Source organism: Oryzias latipes, chromosome 9, assembly GCF_053564925.1.
Source record: "Oryzias latipes strain Hd-rR chromosome 9, Olatipes_Hd-rR_3.1".
NCBI classification, from domain to species: Eukaryota; Metazoa; Chordata; class Actinopteri; order Beloniformes; family Adrianichthyidae; genus Oryzias; species Oryzias latipes.
Window position 1 is genome coordinate 11,723,937 of NC_136245.1, and position 11,744 is coordinate 11,735,680.

Consider the following 11,744-nt stretch of genomic DNA (forward strand, 5'->3'; position numbering starts at 1 on the left):
TGATGTGAGTGGATGCATTTACTGGGTGGCCAGAGGTGTGGCCCACCAAGAGGGAAGACAGCAAATCAGTGATAAAATGTCTGGTTTATCATTACATCCCACACCATGGTGTTCCCATCAAAGTCGGGTCCGACAATGGAACTCATTTCAAGAACCAGGACTTGCAGGAGGTTGAGGCCATGTTGGATCTGAAACATTCATTTATATCACCCACAGTCTCAAGTAAAGGTGGAGGGAATGAATCAAACAGTCAAAACTGAATTGAGAAAAATCTGTGCACAGACCACTCGGGTGCTGCCACAGAGTCATTTCCTCCCACCTCCCAGGAGTCAAAGCTTCCTACCTCAAGAATAGGGTAAGAACGCCCTTAGTGATGGGACTTGGAAGAGGAGAAGGGCTAAGGTGGTTGACTTTCCCTCCCACCTATTTCAACAAAACCAAGGTCAAAGTTCAGAAGAGGAAAAGATCCGGGTGGTTGAGTTTCCACACTGAAAAAACGGGAGAAGTGGGGTTGTTCAATTTACAAATAATAAACATGTCTGTTAAATATGAAATATTATGTTTTGATGTTAAATATTATGTTTACTTTCTAAAAATAATTTAATCTTGAAAATCACACAATTTCTTGCAGTGTTAACTTTATATATTTAAATCATGTAGACACATGAAACATGAAATAGTTATGTTTGAATCTTTGCTCCTTAATTTTTGTGCTATCATAGATGACCCCACCCTTACATTGACGTGTTCTCCCAAACATGACAAAGGTGGATAAAGGTGGAAAGATTTCATGTAATCCATGGACACCAGTGAGGTTCACTAATCATTGAAGAAAAAATGTTCGACGCATTGTCTAGTGGGTCTAGATGACTCAACTCCCAATGTTAAAGTGCCTAGGATAGCACAAGGGTTAATTTTGGATAAGTTAACCCCATCTGTCAAGAAGCTTTCCAGGAGGGGAAACTTTGGAGTCAGCCATTTTAGAGAAGCTGCAAGCACCTGCTAGAGGAATAACTTGTAAAAGGTAAGTGGATTAACAATAACAAATTAATTTAAGGAAATGGAAGGCATCATATTTATCATTAATCTTATTAGTTTTCACGGGGAAGAGCTTTGTAATCCACTTTTGTCGCAGTTATCAAAGTTAAGGCTCTGTGCACCACTTTTGTCCCTGCCAGCCGCAGCCCTCGACTGCAGGTGTGTGTGGGGGGGGTGTATTGTACTTTCACGGCGCAGGCAGATTCAGCGGTAAATGCGGTAATTTCCAATTCCTTAAAAAAGCTATTGAAAAAGCTATTTAAAAGGCCTTAAAATTCGCCCTAAAAAAAGGGGCAGTAGGCGCTCGCAGGCACTGCGTTTTTTTCTTTTCTTACACAGGCAGGAAACCTTGCCAGAGGGATATGGAGTCCTATACTGTTCATTATTAAATAAATAAATATTTAATTCAATAAAAAAATATGACCTCAGGCAAATACACAATCAACCAATAAATCTTTCATATATATATAAAAAGATCATGAAATTGTGAAAAACCTGCAGACTGATTTTAAATTAGCCATTATATTCAATACATTTCATTTTGCTTTAAAAACCTGTTCATTATTTTAAGATAGCATTTTAAAATATTCATTTTAATCGTGTTGAATATTATTAGAATTCTACGTCTTTTTTCAGAAACCCCGGATTTCAAAATCAATATATTCCAAAGTAGCTTTGTTTTTATTTCATGTTGCTGTTTTTCAGAATGACTTATTTATTGAGAGCATGAAGAGCTTTTTCAGGAGAACGAGTCTATCTGTCAATCAGTGAAAGTGGGCGGGATCTAAACGCTTTTTGGCTCATCCATGGAAATCGACTCATATTCCTCAATACCTGCTCTGCGGTGTGCCGGTCAGAGAGATGACATATTTCAGCGATATCTGCACAGCTTTGCTGGCATTTGAAGATCAAATAGAGTCAAACAATCTGTCTGCTGCAGAAAATGCAAACAAGGACGACTCTGTTTTTGTAGTTTGAGGGGGTTGGGTGGACCAAACCACAGAGGAGCTCCGGTCGTCCACGTCTTGAAGTCCCCCGTTGAAACACTCCTCATTCTTACGCCATTCACTCAGAGCTCTTCTCTGCTCAGCAGCTAACACAGCTCTGCTGTCTGTGCTCACAGATCCAGTCTGACGTCACATCGTGCCTTACACCGCGTCGGCTCACGGGAGGCGAGCTGGCGGCCAGACCGGCTGGGGAAAGCGGAACAAGCCTGCTCGGCCTCCTGAACCTTATGATATTTTTCTTTTTTCATTGAGACAATGATTATAAATTAGGTCCTCCAGTTTTATTATTACCTCTCGGGGAAAATGTTGAACCTTTCCTGCGATGACGTTTCTGACCGTGGTTGGAAAAAGCAGCGGAGATCCGGGGTTTGATTTGGGGTTCACTTCCCCGTTCGGACACCTCCAGAGTGGGTTAATAAAAGAATCAGGCTCTGTACTTTGGAGGAAATCGTTTTTTACTATAACTTTTCCGGCGAACTGAGCAACGGACCCTTAATTTGCGCTCACACAAACACACACACACTTGCTGCGTGCTCTGATTTTAACTTAAGATGTAATTTTACTGCAGGACCTGAAGCAGAGACTCTCTGGGATGATCTCATGAACTCAAAAATGGAAACATTGTTATCATGTAGAACTATTCAAAATAAAAAAACCTGATCTATTAACACTCTCGGTGTGCATTGTGCATCCATGCATTGTAAGTGAGATAATCACAGACACCACTCCACATGTGGCTAACAGGCTAAAAACATTGGCTGGTAGCTCCTCACACATGCGGAATGATAGTGCGTTCATGGAACTCCAGTTCATAGAAGCGTCGTGAAACTCTAACAGCCACCCAGCCTAACTTAGACCACTACTATAGTGTAGCGGACTGAGTTGGACTGGGTGGCTGTTGGTCGTTCCTAAGTTCCAGAGTTACTTGAACGCATCATGCAGAGAGGGGTTGGCTCTCAGTTAGTCGTTCAGCGACTGTGAGAGAGAGTTCTAGAAAGTTTGAGAGTTGCATGTTGTACAGCGTTGGTTTCGGCCTAGAGTAGCCAAAATAAAAACCATAAAAAGGATTTAGTCTCCGTGCCTCAGTGACAAAGAAAAGGAAAAGAGGACGCTACATTTGGTGTCAGAAGTGATCGAACTTGTCGCCTTACCGTGGCAGCTCTTTTCGACCACAACAACTCTGCACAATGTTTCCCGCGGATACGTTCTGCAAGCGTGAGGAGGTGAGAGGAGCTCACGGAAGCATTGGCAGCCAAGCTAGCAACCATCCGCTTCACCCGCTCTTTATGTTTTTTTTCCTTGTAGTGACAAGGAAAAAAAACATAAAGAGCGGGTGAAGCGGATGGTTGCTAGCTTGGCTGCCAATGCTGGATTGGGTCGCTGTAAAGAGCCCGCGCTTCAAGATTCACGTCCGAAGGCCGGAACCGTAAGAGCTCCAGCCGGGCTTCACGATTCTGTTCCTCCATCAATGAAGACGCCCAGATATGACGGCAAAGTGGATTGGGAAGCTTTTCAAGCACAGTTTGAACTGTTAGCTCATGTTGCATGCTGGTCAAATGAGGAGAAAGCCCTGCAGTTAGTGATGTGCCTCACTGGCGATGCCCTGTCCTGCAATGTAAAACCCAATAAGTTCACTTCACTCAAACATTTCTTCAAAACTGATTACATCATTTTTTTTAATTATTGTTAACTTAAAGTTTTAAGTTAGAAGACTTATTTTTGTAAGTTAAAGTGACAAAAAAAATTCAAGTTAACCTGACTAAATTTTCTTTGTTCAAAACACAATTTTAATCAAGTTATCTATAGTTAGATTGTTAAGTTCTTACAATATATTTAAAAGAAGTATATTGTACTTAAAATGTTTTAGTACTTACTACAATCATTTATTTAATTTTAAATTCTAAAATATTTCACATTTTAGGTTACTACATTTAAATCATTAAACATTTTCTTTTACATACATATACTTGAATAGAGTCAATACAAAAAAATTCAAAATTAAAATATTTGGACAGACTGACCGTGTTTAATTTATTTTTATTAAACACTGTCAAAGTTTTCCCAAAAGCACCTAAAACAAGTCATCAGTCATACAATTAAAGAGCAGCATTAGGCAATGATTGTAATAATACCAGGCTGTGTAATTTTTACAATATTACTATTTAAGAGTTTTTAGGTATAAAAAAAACAATATTGTCAAGTCCGTGTACATGTTATAATTTAAAACAAAAGTGTAATTTTAACATATATCCATCTGTTCAATCCAGTAAAAAAAAAAAAACAGCATGAGTGTAAATATAAGCAAAAATGTAAATTATTGCAATGACTGAAAAGGTTGATTATTGTACATATGCTTTTAATAAGTGACTAACGGAGTCAAGAGTAAACATCAACCTGAGCAGTTGTAACAATATGACACTATACAGCCTGTAATCAAAAAAATTCTTACAAGGCTATTTATCAACAACGCAGTTAGAAGAACTTGTGTTATAGTATTCTCTCAGTGTTTTACAGTTTTACTGCCACAACTTCTAAAAGTAAACATTGTTTAGGCAACCTTAACAAAAAAAACAAAACCTGGCAAAGAAAATGTGTGTGTGCCAGGCATTTTCATAAAAAAATAAGGTAAAACAATATTTCAATAACTAAAGTATAGCCTTGAATGAGAGAAAAAAACCTTCAAAATCCCACTCACGCAGATTACATAAAAGCATCATAATATCTGCCACCAACCATAATGTTCTTACAGTTCAAATAAAATTCAGGCTAGTTAGTAAGGCTGGATAGTTTTCAGAAACTATCATTGCACACATCCAGTTTTAGTGCAAAAAGAAACCTCAACTTTTACATGAAACAACACTTTCAAAACACAGGTTCAACATGTTGAAATGTCCAAAGTCCAGCAAAAGAATCATTCATAGAATGACACTACAGTGCCGGGGCTTGGGGGTGGGGGCCTGGACTTGCTCCGGGGGGGCGGCGCTTTCTGGCTCCTCTCTCTCTGTGTGGGGTGGGTGGTGCTGGCCCCTATTCTGGGGGGGAGGGGGGGGCTGGGGGACGGCTGTTTGACCACCGGGGGGGACAGTCTACCAGCTGTCCCCAACTCCCTTCCTCATATAACCTCATATTAGGGTGAAGGGGTGGGGGGTTTAGCCTGGGATGCGCCTTGGGGGGGGAGCTACTTGGCAGTGGTATCCCTCCAATGGTTGCCGTATGGAGTGGGCCCCCCCTCTTTCGGTTTTATTTGCACCTTAGACATGTAGGGCCCTTGGTGGGGAAGGTGCTTGGACATCACTGCCAGCAAGCAGCGGATGTCCTCCTAACACCCTACCTGCCAATTTTTACCGCACCTTAGACATTTAGGGCCCCTTGGTGGGGAGGGTGAGGGGACATCACTGTGAGTAATCAGGAGATGTCCCCTCAGTGCCCTACCCGCCAATTATAACTGCACCCCCCTTAGTAAATACACCCCTTCCCCCTCAAAATATACATTCCAACATAAAACACACACACATGCACACACACACCCTCACAAACACACATACACGCACACACATTTTGCAAGGAAGGTGGGACCTAGGACCATCTGTCCCCTACCCCTTCCCTGGTGGGGGGTACGGGACCCTTAAAAACGGCTGCCGTGTCCCCTGGGTGCCGGTTTCCTGGGCCCAGCGGTGCTCTCTCCGCTCGGGGGGGGGGGGGGGGGGGGGGGGGTCACATTACACCTGACATTACACCTGAGCCGGGGGTGTCTGTGTCCCTGGGGGTGGGTTCTGGTCCTGGCCCCTGAGTGCTGGGCCCCGCCAAATTTCCAACTGTGGCCGAGCCTGGTTGGGCCATGTTTACAACACCCCTTGTGGGCCCCCTTTTTCCCTGGGCTGCTCCCCCTCCTGGGCGGGGGCGGCTGGCCCCTGCCTTGCTCCCTGGACCAACCGTGGGCCAGGTGGGTGGCTGCCTGGAGTGCGGAGCGGGTCTCCCTTGGGGGGTCCTGGCTCGTACCCGGAGTTGGGGCGGGGGGATGCCCAGAACTCCTGGGTGGTGATGGGGTGCTCGTCCGGGGCTGTCACAGCCACCATCCATTTTAGAAGAACATAAACACTCACCTGAGCACAGGTGTTAGCTCACCTTTGCACTAATAGTTTGCATGATTGAATGAATGAAATATTTCACACTAGTTGGTTTAAAGGCACAAGTATGCGTGTGTGAACACTATCTGTTTTGTGTACATGTTGACATGTGGACATTTTTGCAGCTAGCAGGTGTGTTGAGAACATTTGTGTGTGTGTGTGGACAGGCCCCGCCCTTTTTGTACTACATTTGAACCTTACCGTAATGATAAACAATCAGTAAACTTGCTGCTCTATGCTGCTTCATGGTCTTATCCCCCCCCCTCCTACTATCACCCCCCCGCCCCCCCCCCCCCCCTCTAACATCCCTCTCTCTTCTTCCCTCCTTTCCTTCTCCGTCCGGTCCAACACCAAAGATTTTCAAACATGATTGAAATTAATAAAGTTTGGCCCCAATTACAAAAGGGGTTTATTCAGACATACATTTGGTTTGTCTGAAGATTGATAACCCCTGTTGTTAAAGTAAAATATGTCCAACACAAGAAGCCCTCAGTTATCATCTGTCTGCCCCGCTGTTGGACAGGACAAGTAAAAAAAATAAATAAGAGATGCTGATGCTACCAACACAACCCCTCTCCAGCCGACAACATTATACTTCAGCGGGAGATCATCAGAGGAGAGACAGGTTGGTCAAAATCCAGGCAAGGGTCGGTGCAGGCGGCAGGCAAACAGAGTCAGTCAGGAGACAGAACATCAGGTCCATTTATATAACCCTTGTGCTATCTTAGGCACTTTATCATTGGGAGTTGGGTCATCTAGACCCACTAGACAGTGCGCTGAACTTTTTTTCTTCAATGATTTGTGATCTTCACTGGTGTCCATGGATTACATGAAATCTTTACACCTTCATCATGGTAGGGAAAACAGGTCAAAGTAAGGGTGGGATCATCTAAGATAGCACAAGGGACATAAAACGTTCGGTAAAGAAGGCAGTGGCCAGAAGGCTAAGCTCAGTGCAGAGCTTAAGTATAATTTGGTTGATTGAGTGAATGAGATTCAGGTGTGCAGCATCCAGGAAGTGTGGTTAGAACTCTAGGGATTTGTCCCGCTGATGACCAGAGAGGGAGACAGAGTTCTGACTTCCGAGGTCAGGGTGCTGGTCTGTCCAGATGGAATAGGGGGAAGTTGTTGATCAGGGAAGGGTCAAGGACGTCGTCAGCAGCAACCCTCTGGGCTGTACCCAACAATCGTGGGTTATGACGATTGTTGATCCTATTGTGGTGCATTTAAACAGTTTATTCGATTGTGGGTCATTACTGCTTTGGCTTTTATTTCATGCGTAGAAGGTGTGACGCTCCAGAGAAGGTTTTGGAGCGCCAACAGGACCAGCCGGCTGCTCTGTTCGAGCGAAGCATGTTCTTTAAGCAGTGCAGTCGAACTCGTAGCTTCGTGTTTGCGGGCAGGGGAGGGTGCTTTTTTACGGTTCCAGAGAAGGCTTCGAACTGCAGTCCCTCCAGCTGCCCTGTGTGAGCAAGCTGCCGAACTCAGGAGAACTGCGTCTCCCGGGAGAACCGTGTCTCCCAGCAGAGGAGCGGCTTTGGGTGTGTGAGCTGGCGGAGGTGGCCTTTCAATGCAGAAATGTTGTGCAGTCCTTAAAAAACGTGTAAACAATCACGTGAATTTGTGTTACAAGTCGTGTCCAGACAAAATAAAGGCTGGTGTTATTCCCACGTATCTACATGCAGCCAAGATGCACTCTGCGGCATTGATTGCATAGATTTAACTGCATCCAAAGCTAAATGTTGTTGGCACGTATTAGCCTAATCCTAACTCTTCTTCCTGGTCTGTTCTGCCGGGAATAAAGCAGTGGCTGCATGGTTTAAATAAATTATGAGCGAAAAATCATCTCGCTTTAAGCTGCAGCTTTGTTTGTTAACCCTTGTGCTATCCTAGGCACTATAAAATTAGGAGTTTGGTCATCTAGACCAGTGTTTTTCAACCAGTGTGCCGCGGCACACTAGTGTGCCGTGGGAGATGGTCAAGTGCGCCGTGGAGAAATTGCCCTCATTAACTGATCTAAAAACATTTACCATCTCCAGGATTTCAGCTCTGTGTTCATCCAAACAGGCCCTGATAAAACACTGAGGAGTTAAGAATATAAAAGATCTTAAAATTACTTTTTCTTTGTGTTTATTTAATTCTATTAAAGACATTTTGATAAGAATCACGGTACCGCGATTTACCTGCAGCTATAACTGTGTAAGGAAAAGTCCCGCACCTTTAACTGTCTCCTCCAATCATTCTTGAAGGCTTAATCACATGTCATCAGTCTGACCAATCAGAAGTGGTTAAAGTCTTCACTTCCTTGTTCCAATTTAGCTCAAAAAGTCGCTCAGTTCTAACAAAAATACCAGCTAAAGCTCGTCTTTAGTGGTGTATGTTGTGTGGTGAAACCTTTTCCTGTCATTTTTTGCATGCTTTTGTGTTGAAGTTTGTTTTGATGGAGGAAGTCTTCTCTGATTTTTGTTTGCATGCTTTTATGTTGGAGTTGGTTTTTGTGTTGTTTCACCCCCATGAAGACTGAGTCCCAGATTGGACACACCTGGGTGTCCAATCAGTAAGCTGATGGCCCCACCCATAAAGCTGCACTGGCAGCAGGAGAAAGGAAAGAGAGCAGCTGGTAGCTGTTGAAGGACACAGCACTGGGGCAAACTGTGTGGCTGGAGCTGCAGTCGGTGTAGGAGTCTTCTCCAGGACAGGAGTGCCACAGTGCGACATACACTCATAGGCAGGGTGAGGAGCCCTGCCGGTGTGTGAGTATCCTTTACCCTTCCAGTGGCACTCTCACCCTGCATATAGCCAGGCCTGTTTACCCCACACAGCTGAGATACTCGCAGGATCTATCTTCACTCTGCAGGTAGATGTTGGGAGGAACACCCCACCACGCCTGCGAGGGTGGACAAAGACAAGACTGTGGCTGACTGCAGGACCTGTCTCCCTGGTGCTTCATGGACTATTTCTTTTAACTATTTTAACAATGTTTTTATGAGGTCCCTCTTTAAAGTTTTTTACTGTTTTTACTACCTTTTTAAACATTTGGTCTTAGTTAGTTAGGTTTTAACCGTTTGGGCTTTGTCGTGTTGTGGCTGCATGTTTTTATTGGATTAAATTATTGCAGTTTAAAAAACAATTGTTCCTTGGGTTTTCTGTGTGGCGCTCTTCCCCTGGTCCTGAATCTTTTGGGTGTAGCAATTTAACCGGACCCCCCTATTTGGCAAAGGCGGGGCCCGACATGTAGCTTTCCACAGAGTCCGGTGTCAGACCGTGGAACAAGTGAACAAAACAATGAAGCTCCGAGAATAGAGTCTGTCTGCCCTTTTTCTGCAGTTTTTACACTACATCTCCCATGATGCATTGGCCTAAAGGGCCAGTGTCCCAGCGCACCATGAGTTGTCCTTGTGAAACGTCTTGAAACCACAACAAACAAACAAACAGTTTCTAAATTTTCTAATTGAACTTTTATTTCATCTCTTAGAAAAAGCAGCCACAACGTCCTGCTTTTTTGGCCACAATTATCACAAAAATGCACGGGAGATTGCGGGGGGGGGGGCAGTAGATCAATACAGACCATGAGTTTCTGCTTTTTTTTTTTTTTTTTTTTTTTTTTTTTTTTGGGATGCTGGTGTGCCGCGGGATTTTTGTCAAGGTTAAAGTGTGCCGTGGCTCAAAAAAGGTTGAAAAACACTGATCTAGACCCACTAGACAGTGCGCTGAACCTTTTATCTTCAATTATTTGTCAACCTCACTGGTGTCCATGGATTACATGAAATTTTTACACCTTTATCCACCTTTGTCATTGTAGGAATAACACGTCAATGTAAGGGTGGGGTCATCTAAGATAGCACAAGGGTTAAAACGGAATTCGCTATTTCTTCTACAGCTGTTTCTGGTTTTTTAGACAGTCCTGCGCGTGTCAAAAGGATATTTTTCCAATCGAAAGTGTGTAAACGTTTGTTATAATTAAAGTTTTTCTGGGCCCACGTACAATGTTCAATTCTAATCCGATCTTTGATCCAATCAAATATATTTTGCACATGTAGCCGCAGCTTTTGTGATCTACATAAGTGAGGAACAGCCCCTTCCAGGAAGAGTCTGCGCTGCTAACACCGGCCTAGGCACACACACTTTCTCCGGGGAGCTAGCGGTGATGGGCAAAAAAAGGCTTTCCTTTTATATACACAATATGCACATCCACCATTGCAAAAGTTCTGATGTTTGTTTTCATGGGTGAAACGCAGATACTCTGCCAAGGCTGCCTCTAGGTCTGGGATGTCATAAAATTGCCAGTCCCCACAAGGAGTGAAAGCCGGTGCCTCAGAGATCGAGTGGTCTCATTTCTGGGTAAGAAAATGAACTGTTAAAATAACTGATATTTCATTTAAAAAATCCTTCTTTAGTGTGCCAAAGACAATAAATGATCACAAACAGTATATGGATATAGTTTACTCTGAAAAGCTTAAGAATAGCATGATATAGGCCCTTTAAATGTTAGTGTGGATGTTTAGCAAAGTAGGCAGCTGTGACAAATCCACAGGAGCACAGGAGAATGGGTGGAGTCACAGTCAGCCTTCACATAAACAAAAGACAAGGTAAGAACCAAGAAAAATCATACAAATATGCATACCATGACAGATGGTTTACAAAGAAATTTCAAGAATGTGTTTAAAATAAAATGACTTACATAGATAGAAGTTTTTGCCAGAGTTTGATAGCCAGTTACATCGACATCACAATAAATACTTATTTTTCCAAGTTTGGCCTGAAGTGACACAAACTGTAACTGCTGTATTTAGTAAATAGATTTCATGTTTTCTGTTAGTACTGCGGTGCCACACAGATAAAAAAAAACAGAAAAGGTGCATCCTCATCCTTCAGACGTGTCTTCACACTCTGATCTTCCAATTTAGCTCGCTATCTGTGACAATTAACAGTCCTCGGTTATGTGTGATAAATTGCCTGAAGAAGAGTGTCATTTGTTACAACCTTATCTTTTAGGCTGCTGTTATAAAGGGTAAATAATTCATTATCAGAAAGGCACTGGAATAGAGTGGAAAGCAAATAAAGATATTGGATTCAGATGTGCTATCTCACTCAATTGACCAGAGCCACATACATTTTTGATAAACTATTCTAAGGGGATTTAATCCACGAAAATTTAGGCATTTTCAAGAGGTTTGGTCATTTTGATCAAATTAGAACATTACTTAAAACGTTTTTTACATTTCTCTCATTTAATTAGTCATTAGGATTTTTTTTGTTTGTTTTTGGGAACAGTGAATCTCAATTAAAATCCCACAGACATATGTCTAAAAACATGCCAGAGTTTAGCCTTAGGCTAAAATTTTAATCTGTGATCCCTAAGATTTTATAAAACAAATAAGCAAAAATAAGCAAAAGTTAATTTTATACGCATTCACCTAACAAAAGCACAACCAAAATCATTAAGATGAACAATGATGTTACGTTTTCCAAACCACCACAGTGAGATGTGTAATGCTTTAAAAAAAAAAGCCACATTCAATTTCAATTTGGGAGCAAAATGGCTCGATAGAGCACCGCCTCATGTCCTTCC

General features: G+C 42.7%; 1 long non-coding RNA gene across 1 annotated transcript; it reads left to right on the forward strand.

The window, feature by feature from the left end:
• Nucleotides 1–8,788: 8,788 nt before the first annotated feature.
• Nucleotides 8,789–9,302, forward strand: LOC144994546 (uncharacterized). The gene is made up of 2 exons (XR_013658109.1): nt 8,789–8,925; nt 9,030–9,302. It is a non-coding gene; the product is annotated as an uncharacterized LOC144994546 (long non-coding RNA).
• Nucleotides 9,303–11,744: the final 2,442 nt, after the last annotated feature.